The sequence below is a fragment of the Sycon ciliatum genome, chromosome 6, assembly GCF_964019385.1.
Source record: "Sycon ciliatum chromosome 6, ocSycCili1.1, whole genome shotgun sequence".
Taxonomy (NCBI): Eukaryota; Metazoa; Porifera; class Calcarea; order Leucosolenida; family Sycettidae; genus Sycon; species Sycon ciliatum.
Window position 1 is genome coordinate 22025940 of NC_088648.1, and position 24347 is coordinate 22050286.

Genomic DNA, 24347 nt, shown 5'->3' on the forward strand with positions numbered 1-24347 from the left:
ACCTAGCAACAACAGCAATGGGGCCCAAGGGCCAAGAAACGTAGTTGCAAAAACCCTTATCAACCACCTGGGCATACTGACACTGGCAACATTGATTTGCCTTTGTACTGGGAAAATCCGCCTTCCCTATCCCACATCACAGAGAAGGTGCTCCTAACAGAGGCAATAGCAATAGAGCGCCGTACCCAACAGCAGATTGGCAGCGGCATATGGCATAGGCTGAGAAGCAAGACCCTGACTGCTTCGCGGTTTCACCTCATCCCTCACCCGAGTGAAATCACATCAGCGTTTCTTCCGTCATTGCTCCAGGCAACCAGTTTCTCATGTGCTTCCGCTATTAATATTAGTCAGGGCCAGCACAAATAGAGTTGTTCTTTTTTGTTGTATTTATTATTTTACTAGGGCAATCCCTGCAGACAGTACGCCATTTTACAGGGTGCTCGAGGTAAGTGGGTAAAAAAGTTGAATGAAAAACCGAGGCTGCATACTACGCCATTACGTCGCAAAAGAGGTTACGTAGAAGGTTGTTATAACATAACAGCCTTCTACGCAGCCTCTGCGGCATGACCAAGGAGGCTGCCTAGCAGCACCCAGATGGAAGAAAACTCCAGCTATCAGAGACCAGGTGCCTGTATGTTTTGGAAAGAGAAGCCATGTCGTGAAGAAGCATTAGGTAGGGCTAAAGCGAGGGTGTACTATCTATCCCCTGGTCAAGGCTTCCGTAGCCAGCGTAGGGTGAATGGTGGTAATGTTTACAGCATAGGGTGAATATTTGACCTAAAAACAAAAGGAAACTCTGCAAAGAGGGGGCTGTGGCGGCCATGCACACATTTATAAAAGAAGGCAAAAACAAGGCGAAAATAAGGTTATAACGGATGGCGACTGGAATATTTCGTGGTGGTGACAAATGGTGGCTACTGGGTAGCCAAAATTTAATGTTATCTTCAGACTCCGCTTGAAACGTCGAATGAGTGTGTTGTGCAAGGTTACTGATGTGCCTTTTCTTTCAATCTGGATACTAGAACTCCAAACATGCGACTGGTTAGTCATTTCGCTCAATTTTGCTACTTTATTCTTGCAGTCACCCAGATTGCATTGAATACTGTCGAATGCTTCCTCCAGCGTAGGGACAGTATGCCTGGGATATCACTAGGTATGAGTCGTATGTCTTCAGGCAGCTCCCGTGCAGTAGCTCACGACACGAGGTAGAGCGACGGACGCCGGTTAGCATCAGCCGCTGTTGTCTTGGCGGACCAGAATGAAAACTGCAGATACAAAAATGTTTTACCAGTCTTGCTCTGGCGATTTTCTCCCCTTGTACATAATCTTCTGGCAAGAAATGGTCAGATCACATCATTGTAGTGTCACTTTCTTTTGCTCTCCTTCCTACCTCCCGTCGAATAGCAGCAGTCCATTTCCTTCACAGTTCAGGATGATGGAAATTTATGGAAAAGACGAATACCATTTGCTGGGGCCGGGGAGTAACGCCGGTCACCAGTACATCCTGGAACACAGCAATGGTCGTGGTTGGTCGGCATCCGAAAACAAGACAGCGAAAAATCACACCAGCCGCTATAAAGCAAGCAAAACTGTTTCTTCGATCCAGATTAACAGCTTTAGTTTTCAGTAATCTCAACGCCGAAGGAAGTGCTAAAACTAGTAACGGTGGAACTGCATGCATTCCATTCATGCACGTGCAGCACCTGATCGCGTAAGCACGCAACAAGCCTAAAATCCGTGTACTTTACACATCCCGTGCACTTGACAAGCTAAGCCTGGGCGCATCAATCGCATGCCCTCTCAACTTTTCGAGCGCTTATTTGGCATAATCATCTATTTGCTCACGGCACGGCTCACGTTTGGATCACGTGACCCGAAACCGTCAGAATCTGATCAAATTTGAGCTAGACAGTAGTGGAAACGCGAGCCGCGAGTCGTAGTATATTCTAACGGCCTAAGCTCATCCGACCAGAGTGTCCTGACCTGACAGTTTATACTGACAGTCTGTGTTCTTTGTGTGTTCTTTGCTTGGCAAGCTTTTGAGCCGATGTATGGCATTCATGGGATCCATGGATGGCTCCCAGGTTGCGAATGCCTGTCTGCTTCCGTAGTGTCAGACCGTGTTTGCATGCATGTGTAGTATCCCTGCCTTGCTAGTACTATGTAATATCTACTGACCTCTAATCATGTCACATGTACACGTACACACACTGCATGACTCTTGTCACTCCTTTGCTGACAAGCCTGCAAAGCTAATTATATCACTTCTCACCACTTGTGTTTCTCTTGCGCTTGCTGGATTGCATACTACATATCTTTGCTAGTTTAGATCATCGCACCTGTATGTACATGTAGAACTAACACCCACATGTTGTACTGTACCTCCCTGACCCTGACTGAGGTCATGAGCACAGACATGCCCCTTTCTAGATCCTGTTTGCATCCATTTGCCAATGCCCTCCCTGGCCTCTGTTCTCCTCCAAAGTTCCGTTTGCTTCTTTCATCCTTATACATTTAGATACTGTTGCTATGCCTTCCCAAGTTCTGTTTGGACTAACACAACAGACTTCTGCCCGTTTTCATGACTCATGGCTCATGCAGACGCTATGATGATCTCCTTCCTTTTCGCCCTATAAAAGCTGCCATGCTTTACTCATTTCTTCAGAACAGTCATATTCCTTTCAGAGTCCCTCCTGGCAGATTGAGCCGGAGCAGTTGTATTCCTTTCAGAGTCCCTCCAGGCAGATTGAGCCGGAGCAGTTGTATACATAACTTCAGGCAGATTGAGCCGAAGAACATAATATTAACCAGTCTTCTTGTGTGTGCCTCCTGATACCACTCGGCGACCTATTACACTGGCGGCAGCGGTGGTTAAAGTTAACGACGTTCCTTTGTAAGATTCGAACCTACCTATTACACTGGTGGCAGCGGTGGTTCAATTTTATAATTGCTAGATTCGAACCAACCTAGTATCTGTATTACACTGGTGGCAGCGGTAAGATTCGAACCTACCTATTACACTGGTGGCAGCGGTGCGTGAATTCGTCCCTGTAGATCTGTTTACGCAACTTCAGTCTTGTTATGTTGTTACCATCCTTAGTCAATCGTTGTCGTCAGTCTCGTTATTAGTACCTATTACATTGATGGCAGCCTCGAACGATGAGCGGAAAGCACCGTTAATTGGCCCCCACCACGTTTCTGAACCCATGACGACCTGAGAACGATGCAGAATCCCGGTTTGCCAGTCCATCAGAACAGCAGATCGACGCTGCAACGCCCGCGTTCCGGCAAAGTGGATCACCATTCTTCTCCAGCGAGCTCTCATGCCCTCCGGCATATCCCTGTACTACCGGTATATGTACGACCCAAGCGACGTCGGCCCTTTCGTCTCCGTCCCTATTGCCGATCCTGCAAGAAAATTGGCCATGACATTGCGTATTGCTATCGTCCTCGCGCTCCACGACCCATCTTCACTTCAACCCAGGCACGTGACCCTACTTGCTCTACCGCAACTCTATCGCCAACCCTTTCAAATGCACCTGCTACTAACGTGAGTACATACATGTATGCTGCCCCTATCATGCAAGCTACGCCATCCCGTGACTGTTTCCATTCTGTGATCATGATCATCGCTGCCATATCCTTATCTCTAACTCGTTCTGCTGCCAAAGTTGTTCCCCTGCTAACATCTCTCACATTTAGTGTGTTTGCTACACTACACGCGATACACAAGGCCCTCCACGTTCCTTCAGCCACTCCATCCCACAGACAATCCCACCATTCGACCAACAGCCTAGGACTCACAACCCTCCATATACCTTCATGTCCGTCCAGATACATGCAGTACCCAGTTCTAGATCGCTTAACATTCCGTCCCACTGAAACTCCCCTACAACCGCTTTCTCCCCGGTCTGACCACAAAGTGTCCTAGCCTTTTCGTTACCCATCCCGATCATGTCCACCCCGTAACGACCAAGCAATCAGTTTCAGACCCAAAATACTGTATACCCTGCAAGCACGCACTCAAATAACCAGTCCATGTAACATGATATACCGCCACATGATGCGCGAGTCTACTTTTCCCGTTGTACCGTCCCAGAGAGACGCGAATGAAGAACTGTTACCGTCCACAGTGACGCGATTTTACACATCCTTTTTTTACCGTCCGAAATTTTTCCCGCTCCACAGAGAGACAGGTCCTTCACACATTATACACACAGGGTCCCTACTTTATTATCCGTCTACCAAGCCATGCTGTCTCACCATAATGATCATTCGTACTCCTGCTTTAATAAAAACTTAATACTTTTGAAAAATCACGAGGGCGTGATTATCTGTAGGAAGGGAGGGTGTAGTATCCCTGCCTTGCTAGTACTATGTAATATCTACTGACCTCTAATCATGTCACATGTACACGTACACACACTGCATGACTCTTGTCACTCCTTTGCTGACAAGCCTGCAAAGCTAATTATATCACTTCTCACCACTTGTGTTTCTCTTGCGCTTGCTGGATTGCATACTACATATCTTTGCTAGTTTAGATCATCGCACCTGTATGTACATGTAGAACTAACACCCACATGTTGTACTGTACCTCCCTGACCCTGACTGAGGTCATGAGCACAGACATGCCCCTTTCTAGATCCTGTTTGCATCCATTTGCCAATGCCCTCCCTGGCCTCTGTTCTCCTCCAAAGTTCCGTTTGCTTCTTTCATCCTTATACATTTAGATACTGTTGCTATGCCTTCCCAAGTTCTGTTTGGACTAACACAACAGACTTCTGCCCGTTTTCATGACTCATGGCTCATGCAGACGCTATGATGATCTCCTTCCTTTTCGCCCTATAAAAGCTGCCATGCTTTACTCATTTCTTCAGAACAGTCATATTCCTTTCAGAGTCCCTCCTGGCAGATTGAGCCGGAGCAGTTGTATTCCTTTCAGAGTCCCTCCAGGCAGATTGAGCCGGAGCAGTTGTATACATAACTTCAGGCAGATTGAGCCGAAGAACATAATATTAACCAGTCTTCTTGTGTGTGCCTCCTGATACCACTCGGCGACCTATTACACATGTCCGAAGTGGATCGTAGAGAGCATTAATTTTCACTTACTGTAAAACCGGAAAGTTTAACGACCAAAAAGTTTAACGTTCTTGTAGTTTTGGCTTAATTCCGTGCAGAAAGTTTAACGATGGCTACCTGGCCACCCATCTATATGCCCATCTTTACACATACATCTAACGATAATTTTTTTTCGAATAACGAAAAAAAATGGTCGTTAAAACTTTAGACTTTGGGACTCGTTAGACTTTCCCGTTTTACAGTATGCATTGTCATCTCGAGACAATCTGAGGGTAGCGGTCCTACTAGTACTAGTGGACACGCGTTGTTATCAGGCAGCTCATAGTCATACTCCGTGAGAATGGTGTTGAAGACTCCAGTACCGCACTTGACTGCGAACCGAGAAGTCCCCCCCCCCCCACCTCGCGGTCGCACATCTGACTGCAAAAAAAACATGCCACAGCTTACCAAATCAATACAATTACCGGTACAAGGTATGGGACCTCGTCACTCAACGGTTGAGTCGATTGAGCTGCATGTAGCTGTACTCCCTGTGTCCAGGCTAGAGGCGGGCTCACAGTCACACCCCATGTAAGGCAACTTACTTCCCCATGTGTCAACCCCCAAGGCCAAGATACAGTCCATGCTGCCATACTGGTCGCAAATAAAAAAAATCCTGATCACGGCTCCAGGCTGAAAATTTGGTTGAGATGAACTTTTCTAACTGTCCGCAAGCTCCAACGCAGCCACTTACACATTTAAAAGTAATACGGTCAATAGGGCTTGAAAGCGATGACGTCAAAAACGGCCAGGGAGTAGTAAGTTGACATCAGATTTCTATTTTGGATCCACTAAGGTGTGACTTTGCAATTGCCTAAGTATGTGGGTGCATAGCAACCCACTCATGTCGCATCATGTATATCAGCGATCTAGCCAAAGCTGGCTCAGGCTGGCTGGGAGGGCCCCCTGCCAGCTGAGACAGCTCCAAGGGTAATAGACCAATCCCGAAAAGATTGTCTGGGTTCGAAAGGGGGCATGTCAACTGAGAGTACACTGTACAACACATACATGGCACTACCTGATCAGCATGCGGCACAGCACGTGTTTGATAGTTCGTGTGTGAATGCGAGGGTAAGTACACGATTTTCTCGTTAGTTGCATACAAGAGAGACGATGCGACAGAAAGCGAAGCCCTTTGTAGTTTTCTCTCTCGCACTGGTAATGGTCTGCTGTTGGAGCTGAAATGCTAAGACATAATCCTTGTTTCGCTCTTCTGTGTAGTGTGAAGAGGTCAACGAACATGTAGAGCTCACTTTGATGAAGTAGGCAAGGCTGTGAGCGCTGTGGCTCAAAGCGATAGGCCCTAAATCTTACGAGATATTTCGAGTGCTATTGTTTGTTGCGAGCGCTTCGTCTTCGATGAGTCCTGCCTCTTTCCTGGCAGCTGCCCTCCTATAGGACCAACCACGAAGTGACTGTACTCATCTGCAGCCGATCAATGTTATATTGCACAAGAAGATATCGTTTTCGCCAAGCCAGTGCCCCGCCAAAGACCATCGCCGTGTCACACCGTCGGAACGAGTTCATGATGAGAAACATCATTCGCGCGAGCGTGATGAAGAACTATTTCGAAAGACAACATAGTCTTTACCCCCGGGACGACAACTATGTGCACGTCCTGCAAGGGGAGAATGTCACCAGCGACATCAACGAAGACGACGGCAGTATTTCGGAAACCTGGAGTCAGCGGAGGTCGTCAAGCTCCTCCGCGACCCGGTACATGTACAGTATAGGTGACATGTCGACACGAGCGTGCGGAAACACAGCATACACTGTAGTAATGTTGCGAGAGTTTGCGGAAGGAGTCCAAGTCGGGAAATCCATCAGCTCCAAAAGCTACCTGTAGGTGGGCGATGAGACTCCAGCTTCAGACTACAACAGTCAGGACTTGTAAATAGTTGAACTAATACTTTGTGAAGCAGCAGATCGAGAAGTTAGCTGAAATCGTAGCTGTTGCAGTATGTCGGCGCTATGTAGCTTGCATTTTTTACGGAGAGTCGATCGCCACGCGAATGTTTCTCTCCTCACCGAGAGCTATCTGGCCTCCAAACTCCGTCAGGGTCTGCCTAAGGTACCGAAGGTCCTTTGACTAGCTGCTGGCAGGACTCCATCAAATCCTTTAGCTTCAGCTCGGCGAGCAAAAGTCTCTCTCTCCTCCGCCATGAGCTGACACACACACACTGAATACAAAACGATGCACTTCACACATTCTGGCTTGCACGCGTGCCCCCTTTCACGAACCCAGACAATCTTTTCGGGATTGGTCTATTTTGGCCGGCTGCAGTCACCCCCGGCCATGTAGACTGTAGTGCACTGCACTAGCACTTCTTGAGTCTAGATGGTGCAGAACAAAGTGTATTGTTGACTCTGACAAGGAAAAGCAGCGGTGATCACTTGTCCGGCACTCCAAACCAAAGCCAAAGGCCGCGGGAGAAGATACTCGGGCCTCGAACTGCATCTCGAACTGCATCTCGAACTGCAGTCACGAGGCGCCCATTCACTTTGTACAGGCGAGCTGTGACTGCACTTTTCGCTTTTCTGTGATCCTACCATGTATACTGCATGCTGCGGAACGCGGTAGCTCGCCTCGGCGAAACGAGCACCATTTCCGCACTGGAGCTTCGCGCGTGGTGAAATATTTTCACTGCAGCGCTAGCTGTACTGTAGTTTCTTCAGTTTTTCATGCTACAGCCCGGCAGCTTGTACTTGTAAGTAATAGTTGTAGACGAGTTGTTGTAACTATAATTACTTGTAGCCTGAATGTAGGCAGCGAGGTGGTGTTAGTTCGGCCGTCTGCTGCTTCGTGTCGAAGTTTGTTTGGGTGCAGGCTGTGTAAGAATCTGTGTGTTGGCCAAAGGGTTTCATCGAAGTTTCCTAGTGGCTTGGAGGCTCCATTCGACTGCTCCATACCGTCACGACGTCGAGAACCGGTACACTTACAGCCTATCCGCCCACGACGTTCAAAGTCGTGTCCAGGATTCAAGCAAACCGTTACTCCTGGCTGCAGGAGCGCTCGCCGCTGGACGTTCATCGTCCCCGTTTGTCATGGTGTTCCAGTGATTCTGGGTAAGTGGGTGGCCAGTGTTGTTCGGTTCTTGGGGCGTTCGTTCTCGTTTCCTGAACTGGCCGCAGGGCATCGGTGACGGTTATCAGTCGGGGAGATGTCCTATCTAGGACATCGCACTCTGATTGGTCACCTGTCCCAGGGTCGTCATGGAAGCGTTGGTCGCGCACACGCGATGAAAAGAAGTGCTGCGTGAGCATTTCTGAATGTATGTGGAGGATGCACGATCGTAATGGCGATGGATTTCTTTCCGAATTGGTCAAGTTTGAGGGAATAGGCGGAGAATATCAGAGATCGGCGGGGATTGAGGTAGTGTATATTCGATTCGCCATCGAATACCCGACCGAATGGCCGTTTTCGTTTGGGGATTTCATGTAGGGTTTCTCGTATGCGTAGCCACGCGGCGCTTCTTTGGAAACGATTGGTTCTATTTTGAATGTTTTGCCTTTGGAATGTTTCTTCATGCCCCGTGCGTTCATTTCGCCCCAAACCTGGCCATGCAGAGGAGGAAGACGGGGCAGCAGGCGCTATGCCCGTAAATTACTGCCAGGAAGATATTATTTTGGCCAAAGCTTGCTGTTGGCGTTTTCGATTTCTTAGATACGACAGCTCTTGGCTAAAACTGGACCTTGGACGGTCTTTCTTGGACATCATCCCAGGACGTACCACATTGGGCGTGTTGGTCATGGACGTATCGCCATCGCTTTCAGCCAGACCCTTCTGCTGCCTGAAACCAATGGCGAAAGTAAAAACTTCATTGCAGCAGCAGCTACTGCTCTGCTGAAAGTGCGAACACAAATTGCTTCGCCAATCCTCTTGTGCACTTGCAATTTTACATGCGACCGAAACTATTCGCTTGCCAGTTCCTTTGTCCAGGCGTACTCCACAACGAGGAAAATAAAATTCGTGAACACAAGAGGCAAGATACGAATCTCAACTCGCTTGAGGCAAGCCACCAGGAGAACGACCACTAATTTTGAGACGAAAGGCCTTCGTTGCGTTTGTTTTGAGTGCGACATGTTCGTCTTCCTCGGACGCGACACAAAGTTTTGAGCCACGTCTTCACGATTACTATGGGAACAGCATAGATGTATGCTGGGTTCCGTGATGTCCTATCTAGGACATCTCCAGGACTGATTATGCATGGCAGCATTGGCTCATGCTACTGTGATCGTCTCAACAACTAAATGACTATTTTGCTTGTGTACTGCCATTGCGAGTAAATCACAGTCAATAGGTGTCACTGTGGGTTCTCTTTACTCAGTACTAGACTAGAGTCGAGTCGAGCGAGCTGTAGTTCACGGTGCCGAAAAGCGGGCTCACGCCCCTAGCATGCATACATGCCAACCTTGGTCTTGAGTTCCCTGCACAGCGCACGAGGGTAATTTAGACCATTTTCCCTGGACACCAATTTTTTTAGCACATCCATCATTTATAGAAGATGTATTTTCATGACTGCTGCTCAAGCAAAAAGGATGTCATTGCAATACATTGAGCTGGCGGTCCATTGCAATTTCACATGGTTTTTTTTGTCTACTACGTGCTGTGTGTACTTACAATGGGTCTACAAGTTCGAGGAAACACTAAAAAAGAAGAAAAAATCGATTTCAAAAGTTCCATCTCAATCCCTGGACTTTCGCAGGACATCCCTGGACCCCGGGACAAGCACCCTATTCCCTGGGCTGTTCCGGGAAACCCGGCCTGGACGGTTGGCATGTATGAACATGGCTACTTCCCGTTGTCTAACCCGCAAGAGCAACAAAGAAGTAGAGTAGCCGACTAGCCGAAATAATAAATAAATAAAACGAGAGAGCTTGGAAGCTCGGGGCCCTACGCTATGCTTTTTTTGCCTAGCTCATCATGCATGTTATTAGAACTGATGGAAATGTTTTTTTTTCCCATTGATTGGCTACATCAAACTTTCTCTTTGCCCTTGGGGGTAATACGACACCGTCTACCACCTTCATGAGCTAGGCAAAAAAAGCATAGGGATGTCATAAATTTTTCATTTCTCCTTTTTTTTCAGGACAACCTGTGATTCGAACCCACACTATCGCCCGGCATGCATTCCCCCGATACACTTCGCATACATACTCATTTTTCCAAATTGCTTCACGTTATGATCTTGCATTTGAAAGCCCTTTGAATATTGTGGCCAGCTGTCTTTGATGGTCCGGTACGGGACAGGTACGGGATAGCGCCAGGCATCTTTTCCGTTTGCCGTTCTTCGACCACAGCTCTCACCTTCATCTCTGGTGCGGGTGTAATCTAGTGACTTCGTACATGCGTTATAATCGACCAATCCCTTTGTCTGGGTTCGTGAAAAGGGCCACGCGTGCAAGTCAGCTCGTGTGAAGTGCATGGTGTTTTGTATTTAGTTGGTATGTGGCAGCTTATGGGACAGAGAGACTTTTGCTCCCCGAGCTTGTGTATGTAAATAGTGTTTTATGTCGACCATGACGGCTACAATGCCCAACCGTACCACAACGAACTGATCGGCTACATCATTGTATTGCAAAAAAATTCCATCTGTTCGAATAACAAGCATGATGAGCTAGCAAAAAAGCATAGCGTAGGGCCCTGTGCGAAAGAAATAAACTTTCTCCTTGCATTCCAAGGTAATACGACACCGTCTACCACCTTGATGACCTAGGCAAAAAAAGCATAGGGATGTTATAAATTGTTCATTTCTCCTTCTTTTTTTTCAAGACATAACCTAGGATTAGAACCCGCACTATCACCCTCCATGCATTCCCCCGGCACACTTCGCACACATACTCATTCTTCCAAGTTGCTTCACGTTATGATCTTGCATTTGAAAGCCCTACTTCAATATTGTGGCCAGCTGTCTTTGATGGTACGGTACGGGACAGGTACGGGATAGTGCCAGGCATGCCGATGGCACAAACAAACAAACAAAGACGGAACGAGAGAGCTTGGAAGCTCAGGGCTCTACGCTGTGCATTTTTGCCTTGATGTAAATTCTTATAAATTCTTATAAATCTCTCTCTTTTTTTTAAAGACATAACCTGGGATTCGAACCCGCACTATCGCCCTGCATGCATCCCCATCCCCCGATACACTTCGCATACATACTAATTCTTTCAAGTTGCTTCACGTTATGATCTTGCATTTGAAAGCCCTATTTGAATATGCATTGTGGCCAGCCGTCTTTGATGGTACAGTACGGTACGGGACAGGTATGGTCGAGGGTAATACGACACCGTCTACCGCCTTGATGGCCTAGGCAAAAAATGCACAGGGATGTTATAAATTTTTCAATTCTCCTATTTTTTCAGGCATAACCTGGGATTCGAACCCGCACTATCGCCCTACATGCATTTCCCCATACACTTCGCATTCATACTCATTCTTCCAAGTTGCTTCACGTTATGATCTTGCGTTTGAAAGCCCTATTTGAATATTGCGGCCAGCTGTATGTGGCCAGCTGTGTTTGATGGAACGGTACGGTACGGGACAGATACGGGATAGCGCCAGGCGTGACAGAAACAAACAAACAAACAAACAAACACCAAATTAAAGCTGTGTGAACCCTGGCTAGCGCCAGGTGTTACTGAAGTAACGTCTTTTGCATAGATACGGGAATAAAGCATGGTTACACCCACTGGTCTTTTATTCGGGCACGTAATCACGGTCGTTTGCACCGAAGGGCGTCGGAAACTCAAAACACCATACATGCTGTAGATCTACCATGTGAAACCTTGTCATTGTGTGATAGTACATGTACTTCGAAGTATGTGTACATCTGCAGTTAACTTTGCGTATAACGACACTCGGCGGGACATTGGAAAAGTGTCCTTATTCGCGAAGTGTCGTTATACCCGAAGTCTCTTTATAATTATGTGTTACAGTTGGATGGGACTTTGCTCTGGGCATGAAAATTCTGTCGTTATTCGCGAATTGTCGTTATAATATCTGCAGTCGTTATTAGCGAAGTTGACTGTACGTGCATTTTTTTTAAGTCTTACCAGAATTCCGAATACATAAGAACGTTGACTACTAGTCAGAGTGTTTCTATGCATGACGTGCGTGGAATATATTATGGTCTTATTATGGTCTTATTATGGTCTTATTATGGTCTTACTATGGTCTTATTGTGGTCTTATTGTGGTCCTATTATGGACTGTCACTTTGAAGTACTAGTACAGTCGCGGCCAAAGAAATGCGACCCGTGAATCAAAAGCAGCTCCGCATTTCTATTTCACCATACATGGTCGAATACCCCATCCGGGAGGGCCAGAGGGCTTGAGCCTTGGTGCTGCTTTCCGCTCCTGGTTCGGACTCCCCGATACACGTTGCAATGAAAAGGGAGTGGTGCTCCCTTGCGAATTTGCTGAGTGGAGGGCTCGACATGCTTCTCGTGCCCTGGACGCGTGTTCTCGACGTTGAGAGCAGCCAACTTCCTCAAGTTGACGTCATAAAGTTATGATGCAATGTACACGTGTTATCAGACGTATCCTGGATCTGTGGTGGGAAAACCCCCCCATTTGATCCTCAGCTAGTACAAAATATCGCACGGAAGCACGTGTGAAGCGTTGACAAGCAGTACAAATGCCGTAAAATGACTCGCTCTATAGGAGGGTTGCATCATAACAATGCCGTCAACTTGAAATTCTGTTGGGACAACACTGTATGCGTGAGCTGCCTACTCTTGGGCGTGATGCACTCTTGTCAATGCTCAGTGCACACTCTTGGAACCTTGCCTCCCCTGAAACAAAAGTGTGAAGTGCTTTAAGATGTTAGGGTTTCTTTGGAATCTGCACCCGCTGAAAACGCCCTTCGGAATGTTTTCCATTTCTACATCACTCATGATGTGCCGCGTCTATTTTGGTGTGGTTTGTTATGTGTACATGTACAACAGATGGTGACTGACGTCCGTGACTTTTGTTCTTGTCGCAGTCATGGCTGCTGCAGAGGTATGAATTGTCCACACGTCATTGCTTTGCCAAGTTGTGAAATAGTTGTCTCGAAGCAGAGATCTTCCAGTGTGCACACACATACACACATGTTTCCATGCGCATGCACACTCGCACGCGCGCGCGTGCGCGCGCACACACACATACACATACAAACATACATACATACATACATACATACACAGTACACACACATGCATGTGCACATACACATACACATACGTGCACACACACACATATACAAACATATTATGTAGGACTCAGTGACCAGTCAAGGCCCCATGACCAATCACGGTCCCCGTGACCAGTCAAACAGTCACAAACTCCCCATGACCAGTCACAAATTAGTTTACCAGTCACAATGCCCCATGACCAGTCACAAATCACCATACATTTACATGTGTAAAGCACACAGTTCGTGACTGCTCGCGGAGTACTTCGTACTGCAGGATTTGTTGTGGAAACTATACTTCCCTATGAGCGGTCACAGAATACAGTTGTGACCACTATAATTCCATGCGAACAGTTACATGCGGGATGCACAGTTGCGACCACTCTTTCTCTGTTTTATTCAGGCAGAATAAAAGTATTTCTGTATTACTATTTTATCTCTTTTCAAACGATCCACAAGCCAAGAAGAGATGCGTAGACGGAAGAACCGTACTCTTGGTGATACTGATCGCAAACATGATTAATTCCTCCAGGCCATTGAGCACCCAATTCTAAACCTTATCTATCCAAAGTTCTTGTCAAAGCAGCATGCCAGTTCAAGAACATCTCATCAGACATACATATCGATACATGTCTGGTGCACTCTCAGTAACAAGCAGGCATAGCAGGCTACATTCGCACCAGCAATCACAAGAAGTTGTAGTGAGTGAATATTTCTATAAAATTAATAAGTAGAAGAAAAATACGTAATGGACAAATGAAGGTGTGGAGGATCGCCCAAAAACACTGACAAGGAGACAGTAAATAGTACACAGTACTTGTATGCATGTACTTATACACGTTATAGCAGCACAACGAGAAAGACCATGTGCCATAATGTTACATCAATAAATTTTACAGAGTTACTTTGGGAGTAGGAATGAAGATGTGTTCGAAGCAGTAAACTGCGTAAGCACTACTTTGAGCCACAATATTGCAATACAGTTTCCTGCAGTCAAAACAAGACACGCACACTTCCGAAGTCTGGTCTACTTCGCCATTCTTATCGCTAACATGACTTGATTAATTTCTTACGATGGTTCTGGAGAATGGATCAATGATGTCTTGAATAGATGTCTTCCCTGAACTACTTCAACTGAGAGGCAGTTTCAGTTTCAACAAGCTGGACATTGTTTTTCTATGGAGTCTTCCACAAGAAAGACAGAGCTACACACAAAGGTGCTTGATGTACTCAGTACCTTCTTGGAGATTCACATATTTTCATTTCCATCTTCATTATATTTTCGTCTCTGCATCGTCGACGATGTCCACTTCTGACTCCGTAATCTTGTCACCCATCCTCTTCAAAAACACAAAGCGAGTGCTGCTTGTATGCTGGATTAGTTGATCAGTCTCCGTTCTAGCAAGATCGGCATGCAACAATTACTTGACTGAATATATTCCGAAATAGCTTTTCTGAACGACGAAGTTTGTTCTTCAAATATGATAAATAGCACAATCTACTCGCCAGAACGTCAACTCAAAAGAGATTCTGTCTGAAGCCTTCAAGATTTTCCACCCTTCGATTTGGAGAGGAGCCCACACACACCAGACTCGAGCTACAAGTAAACTACGCGGAGATCGAGAGTCGGCCGAAATCTTTCTTGCTCACTTCTGAAACCTGTGAAGGAAAAAAGTAGGGCTCAAACGGTCACGGTTTTACCCCTCACGGTTAACTGCTAAGCTTACGGTCGGTTTAACGGTTATAACCTATAAGCCACGGCAATCCTGCTGACTCTTTTTTAACCGTACATTTGACTATACTCATTCAAAAAATGTATCCTATTCGGTACAACGCACACATGTACATTTTCTTGCATGCTCATTCATACAAAAAGTCATACTCTCACACCAAGTGACCAGATATGACCGAGTTGACAGCCCAGAAATTGCGTACACGTGCGACAGCCTGCGAAAGTGCATACTTTGCAACGACCTGATACTTGAAAAATTGACTGAAAAGTTACTGCGTAACCGTTATCTTTATCGGTTAACCGTTAATTCTTCATAACCGGTCTGCAACTGGTTAATCGGACTAACCATTTGAGCCCTAGAAAAAGTTTGCTGATGGCGTGACGTGAATGCCTACAGTTGAGTCGTAATATTTTGACGTGGATCCTGTGACCGTTCGCAGAGAAAGTCGCGGCTGTTTGTGACTGGTCATCGGGATTCAAACTGGTGTGTGACTTTATGACTGCTCTTCGGGGATTTGTGACTGTTTGATTGGTCACGGGGATCGTGACCGGTCATCGAGACGTGACTGCTCACCGAGTCCTACATATATACACACGCATGCACGTACATGCACACCCACACACACACACACGCACACACATACACACACACGTATACATACACACACGTACCGTACTCGCGCGATTAGTGCCCTTGGAGCACTATTTTTTCAATGTCCATCACAGATGGGGCAGTATTCAAGAGAGGGCACTATTTTTTCATTGCTAGTACATTTGCGTCATCCAGCATAAAACAAAGAAAACAGAGCCTAAAGTGTACTGTAAACGCTCACGACTCCACATAAACGGGAACAAGACCTGCGATTTTGTTCCTGAAAACACCAGTGCAAAGCAATGGCCAAGACCATTACTGGTATTAGCAAAAGAACACCAAACTTGCACATGGGCGTGGTTACAAGACCGGGGGGGGGGGGGGGGGGCACTATTCAAGAGAGGGCTTTATTTTTCACTGGCTCTTGGAGACTAGCACACTATTCAAGAGAGGGCTTTATTTTTCTCTGGCTCTTGGAGACTAGGGCACTATTCAAGATAGGGCTTTATTTTTCACTGGCTCTTGGAGACTGTGAAAAGAATTCGGGTGGACACACCCATTCCCATACATTGCGCGAAATCGCGCATCTATGAGCGACATCCACATAAACTGCTGGGACCATGGTTGTGTACTCGAATCTCATTCTGAGCACCCTTTTTTCTTCCTTTTTTCAGCCGTTTTTTGCAAAAAGTCCTCGAGCTCGATTTTTTTTGATCGATCGTTCTTCAAGGAAAGACGAGTGGACAATCGATCAACAGGGCCGAGGACGAATGCGTCTGGTTGGAGTTCTTGCGTGGCACAGGATGACCAGACACACATATAGATACATTGCGACGATCTAATCTGCACAGTGTTTCCTAATACCGCACGCACGACGGTAAGTACAATTCATGTGATTTCAAATTGTTTGTGATCTACAACGTCGCGAGCAGGACGGAAATACAGCAACAGCACGACAACCGTTATACCAGGCAGTAACCAACAGTCACCTCCATCACATTCTCCGGATCAGAAGGCAAGTGAGGCAGTGAACATGAAGAAATAAAGTATGAAAGAATGAAAAGTGAATAATTCAAAAATCTCAGAAACGTTGAACGTAAAAAACACTGAGAACAAGGAAAGTGACTTACTTCGATGGCGAAAGACAAAGCGAATGTTCCTCGTATGGACCTCGCTCTTGCGGAATCAGCCACACTGTGGAACCATGTGTTTGATTCTACAAGGGATGGCTACCTGCTCCTCACCAACCAGCCTCCACGACGGTGGTAAAGTCGCCAAAAATACGAAAGTTGAACATTTTGTGCATGCATGCAATAGAAAATTTGTGCTGAGTATGTCGAGTGGCCATTCGAGCAGGACAAAGCCGTTGCGCAAGCTGTGACCCTGAAATTTCGTCCATTGGTAGCGAGGGTAACCCTGAGCTGGAAAGTGCAAGGGATGGCATGCTACACTCCCCCGCATACGCTTGACAGCACGATTTGAGGCGTGGAGTAGTAATATACCAGTATCTTACTACCCCCTGATACCTGATGCATGGACGTCGTCATCTTCATCCCGCAGATCGAAAATGTACAGGTGTCGCGTGATTTCGCGCAATGGCGCTGCACATCAGATCCGAACCAGTTCCGTTATTTTTACGTTTCGGCACTTGGCCATCGTCAGGTAATAACAATGAATACCGTGGAAGCCACGCAAGAGCAGTATATACGCAGAGTGTAGCGCCAAAAAAGATGCGAATTATGTCACCTGGTATGCAGAAGGGGGGGGGGGCAGAGAGAGAGAGAAAAGGCGCAACTAGCACATCAAGGAGGAGAACCAGCAGAAGGTAGCGCGCATTGTGCTCTGCGAATGGCATTACGCAGAGTGTAGCGCCAAGAAATAAAATGATGCGAGTTATGTCACCTCTATACAGAGGGGGGGGGGAGAGAGAAGGTGCAACTGTGCACATCACGGAGAAGAAGAGCGCGCCGTTGTGCTCTACGAAGTGAGGATACATGCCAAATAATTATGGTGTTAATTCTAGCACAGGAGGGGAGCACGGAGCCCCATGTGTCAATGCACTATCAGGTTAAACTTCCATGCCAAACTGTTACCACCAGGGACGCGACGAGGCATCAGGAACAGAATGGATTTGAGTGACCCGCCTCATATTATAATTATTCAGTGATATTGAAGTAGCAGCAGGGGAAGCTGAGAAAATTCACAACAAATCCCATCCGGTGCTTATGTTCACATGGGGCTTGGCATCACGAATCTCAATCGCCTCTCGCAGTTTGCGACGGGCTCGATCAGGCTCTCTTCCTATTACTTCAACTGCAGAGAATGCACTTTGCCCATAGTTAAGCTTACATCCAGGGTGAGTGGTACGAAAATGTTGGCCCCATGGCTTGTCGAGTTCCTGTCATCTTGCCTCACCATTATGTTCTTCCAGGCGAGTTTCCAGAAAGCGGCCAGTCTCACCAACATATTGTTCCGGACATTCTTTGCACTTCAGCTGATATACAACATTCTTCTGCATACATACATCCTGTCCCCCGGATATACACGAGATACACGGCCCCTTTGGGCGACCTCTCTTTTTCGGTTGTAGCGGATTTGCAGCCTTGACACATAGAGGAGGAACGAGGGCGGAGCGACACAATGTGCGCCTCAGGCTACCAGTGTGCTCATATACGACTCTAACTGGAATTTTATACTTTCTGATTGCTTTATTCACTGCTTGATGTACTTTATCTGACTTATATGGAAGCTTTAGAAATGCGCAGCATGGGTTGGCATGGCGACGACGCTTTGGCCTTATGGAGGCAGTGCGTGCCTCTTCAATGATTCTCTCCGGGTAATTGTTCAATCTTAATTGTTCATGAACCCTCGCTTCACTTTCTGCACGCATTCTGGTATTCGATGAGAGCCTCTGAGCTCTTAGGAATTGTGACGAAGCAACTGCCAATTTGATATGGTGGGGAACTGCCGAAGTATAATCAATGAGTAGACCACTAGCACATGCCTTCTGGTACAGCTTGTATGCCAGCTTGCCTTCCTGGATCATAATTGTGATATCCATATAATTTGTGGAGCCACTCACCTCGCTGAGCTCATATGTGAAGTTGATACTTGGGTGTGCAGAGTTGAAATGCTGCACAAACCGCATCAAGCTCTCTCTGCCGTGGGTCCATAGCAACAGGATATCGTCGATGTAGCGTTTGTAGAGGAGCGGTACTAACGGAGAATCCTGCAGAAGCCTGGCCTCAACCGTATGCATGAATAGAATCGCGAATGGGGGTGCAAGATTGTTACCCATTGCAACCCCGTCCACTTGGTGATAGATCTGATGGCCGAATCTGAAATAGTTGTGGCTGAGAACAAACAGCAGCAGATTCCGTACCCCGCTCACACTCAGCCCAAACATATCGATCCGCTGGGAATACTGCTGCAGCATATCCACCACTGCCTGAACGCTCTCCCGAATAGGTATGCTCGGATATAACCCGACTACATCCATGGACATAACAATGGTGCCATCGGGGGCGTTCAATCCCGGACATGCGTCACAGATGTGGGTTATTGCTTCCGTCGTGTTAGCCAGGTGGGCCGGGACAAATTGAATGAGCTGCTGTAGGATGCGCTCCAATACAATAGATACTCCAGTCGTTGGGCTGTCGCACGCTGCTACCACGGGTCGCAGTGGTAAGTTCTGCTTATGGTCCTTTGGAAGACCGTACCACTCGGGGAACTTCGTACTGCTTGGTAGGATTGACTTTAGGAGTTTTGAATCCATGTTCTTGCACTCTGACAGTATTACTTCTCGTGTCTTGGTCTCGTAGGACTCTATGGTCAAATCTACTTTCTCATACATGGTCATGTTCGATAATATGTGTAGGACTCAGTGAGCAGTCACGTCCCGATGACCGATCACGATCCCCGTGACCAATCAAACAGTCACAAATCCCCGAAGAGCAGTCATAAAGTCACACACCAGTTTGAATCCCGATGACCAGTCACAAACAGCCGCGACTTTCTTCGTGAACGGTCACAGGATCCACGTCAAAATATTACGACTCAACTGTAGGCATTCACGCGATCAGCATACTTTTTTTCCTTCACAGGTTTCATTCAACTCTCGATCTCCCCGTAGTTTACTTGTAGCTCGAGCCTGGTGTGTGGGCTCCTCTCCAAAACGGAGGGTGGTCGAAAATCTTGCAGGCTTCAGATATGATCTCTTTTGAGAGGACGTTCTGGCTAGTAGATTGTGCTATTCATCATATTTGAAGAACAAACTTTGTCGTTCAGAAAAGCTATTTCGGAATATTTTCAGTCATGTAATTTGTTTGCATGCCAATCTTGCTAGAACGGAGACTGACTTCAACTGATCCAGCATACAAGCAGCACTCGCTTTGTGTTTTTGGAGAGGATGGGTGACAAGATTACGGAGTCAGAAGTGGACATCGTCGACGATGCAGAGACGAAAATATAATGAAGATGGAAATGAAAATATGTGCATCTCCAAGAAGGTACTGAGTACATCAAGCACCTTTGTGTGTAGCTCTGTCTTTCTTTTGGAAGACTCCACAGAAAGACAATGTCCAACTTGTTGAAACTGAAACTGCCTCTCAGTTGAAATCGTTCAGGGAAGACATCTATTCAAGACATCATCGATCCATTCTCAAGAACCATCGTAAGAAATTAAATCAAGTCATGTTATCGATAAGAATGGCGAACTAGACCAGAGAAGTGTGAGTGTCTTGTTTTGACTGCAGGAAACTGTATTTCAATATTGTGGCTCAACGTAGTGCTTACGCAGTTAACTGCTTCGAACACATCTTCATTCCTACTCCCAAAATAACTCTGTAAAATTTATTGATGTAACATTATGGTACATTGTCTTTCTCGTTGTGCTGCTATGACGTGTATTATAAGTACATGCATACGAGTACTGTGTACCGTTTACTGTCTCCTTGTCAGTGTTTTTGGGCGATCCTCCACACCTTCATTTGTCCATTACGTATTTTACTTTTAATTATTAATTTTATAGAAATATTCACTCACTACAACTTCTTGTGCTGGTGCGAATGTAGCCTGCGATGCCTGCTTGTTAGTGAGAGTGCACCAGACATGTATCGATATGTATGTCTGACGAGATGTTCTTGAACTGGCATGCTGCTTTGACAAGAACTTTGGATAGATAAGGTTTAGAATTGGGTGCTCAATGGCCTGGAGGAATTAATCATGTTTGCGATCAGTATCACCAAGAGTACGGTTCTTCCGTCTACGCATCTCTTCTTGGCCTGTGGATTGGTTGAAAAAGAGATAAAATAAGTTCTACTTCCGTAACTTTGTCCGCAAGGTCACGTGACTCTAGCTGGTAGTCCCGCTGCCTATTTGTGTGTGTGTGTGAGTGTGTGTGTGTGTGTGTGTGTGTGTGCGCGCGTGTGTGAGTGTGTATATGTGTGCGTGTGTGTGTTTGTGTGTGTGTGAGTAAGTGTGCACGCGCATGTGTGTGTGTGTTTGTGTGCATGCGTGAGAAAGAGAATGTATCATAATGTGTGTGTAAGAGGGAGAGAGAGAGAGAGAGAGAATGTGTGTGTGTGTGTGGATGTGTGTGTGTGTGTGTGTGTGTGTGTGTGTGTGATTTAGAGAATGAATGTGTGTGTGAGAGAGAGAGATTTAGAAAATGAGTGTGTGTGCGTGTGTGCGCGCGCGCGCGCGCACGCACGTGTGAGTGTATGTGAGAAAAGGGAGAGAGTGTGGGTGTATGTGTGTGTAATGGTGTGGGCATGTGTGGATTTGGCATTTAAGTCCCCAGCTCTTTTCTATGTCATTCAGGTTGGAACTGCTGCTGCATAGCCCCAAGTCTGAAGACTTGGCAACTTCACGCCTGCACCTGACTCTTGCGCTATGATACGCGTCGCCTATGATACCCCTCAGAATTTCCCACCTTACTCCCCCTTATGTTCAGGCTGCCCGTTTAGGAGCCATCAGTTGCCTGACGATTGTAGTAATATGTGAAACTCAGAGTTGTGACAAAGCTTCCAATCTCTCTTGTAATACAGAAGTACCTATATTCTGCCTGTGACTAGTCACAGAGAAAGAGTGGTTGCAACTGTACATTCCGCATGTAACTGTTCGCATGGAGTTATAGTGGTCACAACTGTATTCTGTGACCGCTCAAAGGGAATTATAGTTTCCACAACAAATCCTGCAGTACGAAGCACTCTGCGAGCAGTCACGAACTGTGTACTTTACACATGTACATGTATGGTGATTTGTGACTGGTCATCGGGCATTGTGACTGGTAAACTAATTTGTGACTGGTCATGGGGGGTTTGTGACTGTTTGACTGGTCACGGGGACCGTGATTGGTAATGGGGCCTTGACTGGTCACTGAGTCCTACATATGTCTTCTGCTTTCTGCAAATACAGCTCCTGTCTCATAGCAACGAGTTTTTTACTTTTATCCGATGGTTTGATGATGGTTTCTTGGTCTGTGCGAAGTCGCTTCAGCTCCACCCGCTCCTCCTGCGTCAGATTGGGCTTAGAGGGTGTGTGTCTGTCATAAGCCCGTAACACCTCGTCGCAGAAGTTGGCCATGTTCCTTTCGTCTTTGTCGTCCATCTGTGGGGGCTGCTTAAAGCCACGCTTCTTCAGCTTCCACAATTTCTTGTCCTGTCTGATCTCTGGCGGTGGGTCCTCCTCTTTGAGGTCCACACCCTGAGGCTGGGGCTGTTGCCACCGGAGGGTGAACGCCATCCTCTCTATCGATGTCTCAATATCTGTTCGTTCTTGCTTGGTGAGCCTCCCCGTCGACGGGACAAAGCTAGGTCCATGTTCCAGCAGACGCCTTGTCTGGTCGGACACACAGTCGTCCACCACCAACGCCCGCTCATGGACTGGCTCAGCATTGGCCGTATGCCCACTGGGTGACGCAACACCAACGGCGGCAACAGGAGTTGGGCCGCGGGGTGAGCTGTTGGTTCCCGCCACACGTTGATCCGCCTCTCGAAGTCCAGAAATCTTCCGATTTAGTCTGGCGTTGGAACTTATTCGTTCTTCGGTAACCACTGCACGTTGAAGAGAACGGATCAATAGGTAGTCCGACTGTGTAAACGTCCACAGTTGCTCTCTGGACTGCTTGTATCGCCTCCCGCGGTAATCTTTCTCTGCGCATTTCGGTCTTCGATGGCATCGCAGAGAAGACGGCGGCAGTACTGATGTCTCCTGTGTTCTCTGATGGTCTTGTGACTCGTTGATGCTGGCTTCCGCACACAATTCTAAATGAATCTGGGGATCAATCCCTCTCGCCGGCACTGCAAAATAAAAGACAATTGACACTCGCTCCTCTGCAGCTTCCAAGACCATTGTACAAACCGCCAAGCTGCCTCGCTCCGGGAAGAGGAGAACCAAGTTTGAAGAAGGGCTGAGGCTTCCTGCAGCTTCATCTGTGAAAAGAATTCGGGTGGACACACCCATTCCCATAGCGCTGCACATCAGATCCGAACCAGTTCCGTTATTTTTACGTTTCGGCACTTGGCCATCGTCAGGTAATAACAATGAATACCGTGGAAGCCACACAAGAGCAGTATATACGCAGAGTGTAGCGCCAAAAAAGATGCGAATTATGTCACCTGGTATGCAGAAGGGGGGGGGACAGAGAGAGAGAAAAGGCGCAACTAGCACATCACGGAGGAGAAGCAGCAGAAGGTAGCGCGCATTGTGCTCTGTGAATGGCGTTACGCAGAGTGTAGCGCCAAAAAATAAAATGATGCGAGTTATGTCACCTCTATACAGAGGGGGGGGGGGGGGAGAGAAGGTGCAACTGTGCACATCACGGAGAAGAGGAGCGCGCCGTTGTGCTCTACGAAGTGAGGGTACATGCCAAATAATTATGGTGTTAATTCTAGCACAGGAGGGGAGCACGGAGCCCCATGTGTCAATGCACTATGAGGTTAAACTTCCATGCCAAACTGTTACCACCAGGGACGCGACGAGGCATCAGGAACAGAATGGATTTGAGTGACCCGCCTCATATTATAATTATTCAGTGATATTGAAGTAGCAGCAGGGGAAGCTGAGAAAATTCACAACAAATCCCATCCGGTGCTTATGTTCACATGGGGCTTGGCATCACGAATCTCAATCGCCTCTCGCAGTTTGCGACGGGCTCGATCAGGCTCTCTTCCTATTACTTCAACTGCAGAGAATGCACTTTGCCCATAGTTAAGCTTACATCCAGGGTGAGTGGTACGAAAATGTTGGCCCCATGGCTTGTCGAGTTCCTGTCATCTTGCCTCACCATTATGTTCTTCCAGGCGAGTTTCCAGAAAGCGGCCAGTCTCACCAACATATTGTTCCGGACATTCTTTGCACTTCAGCTGATATACAACATTCTTCTGCATACATACATCCTGTCCCCCGGATATACACGAGATACACGGCCCCTTTGGGCGACCTCTCTTTTTCGGTTGTAGCGGATTTGCAGCCTTGACACATAGAGGAGGAACGAGGGCGGAGCGACACAATGTGCGCCTCAGGCTACCAGTGTGCTCATATACGACTCTAACTGGAATTTTATACTTTCTGATTGCTTTATTCACTGCTTGATGTACTTTATCTGACTTATATGGAAGCTTTAGAAATGCGCAGCATGGGTTGGCATGGCGACGACGCTTTGGCCTTATGGAGGCAGTGCGTGCCTCTTCAATGATTCTCTACTTCAATATCACTGAATAATTATA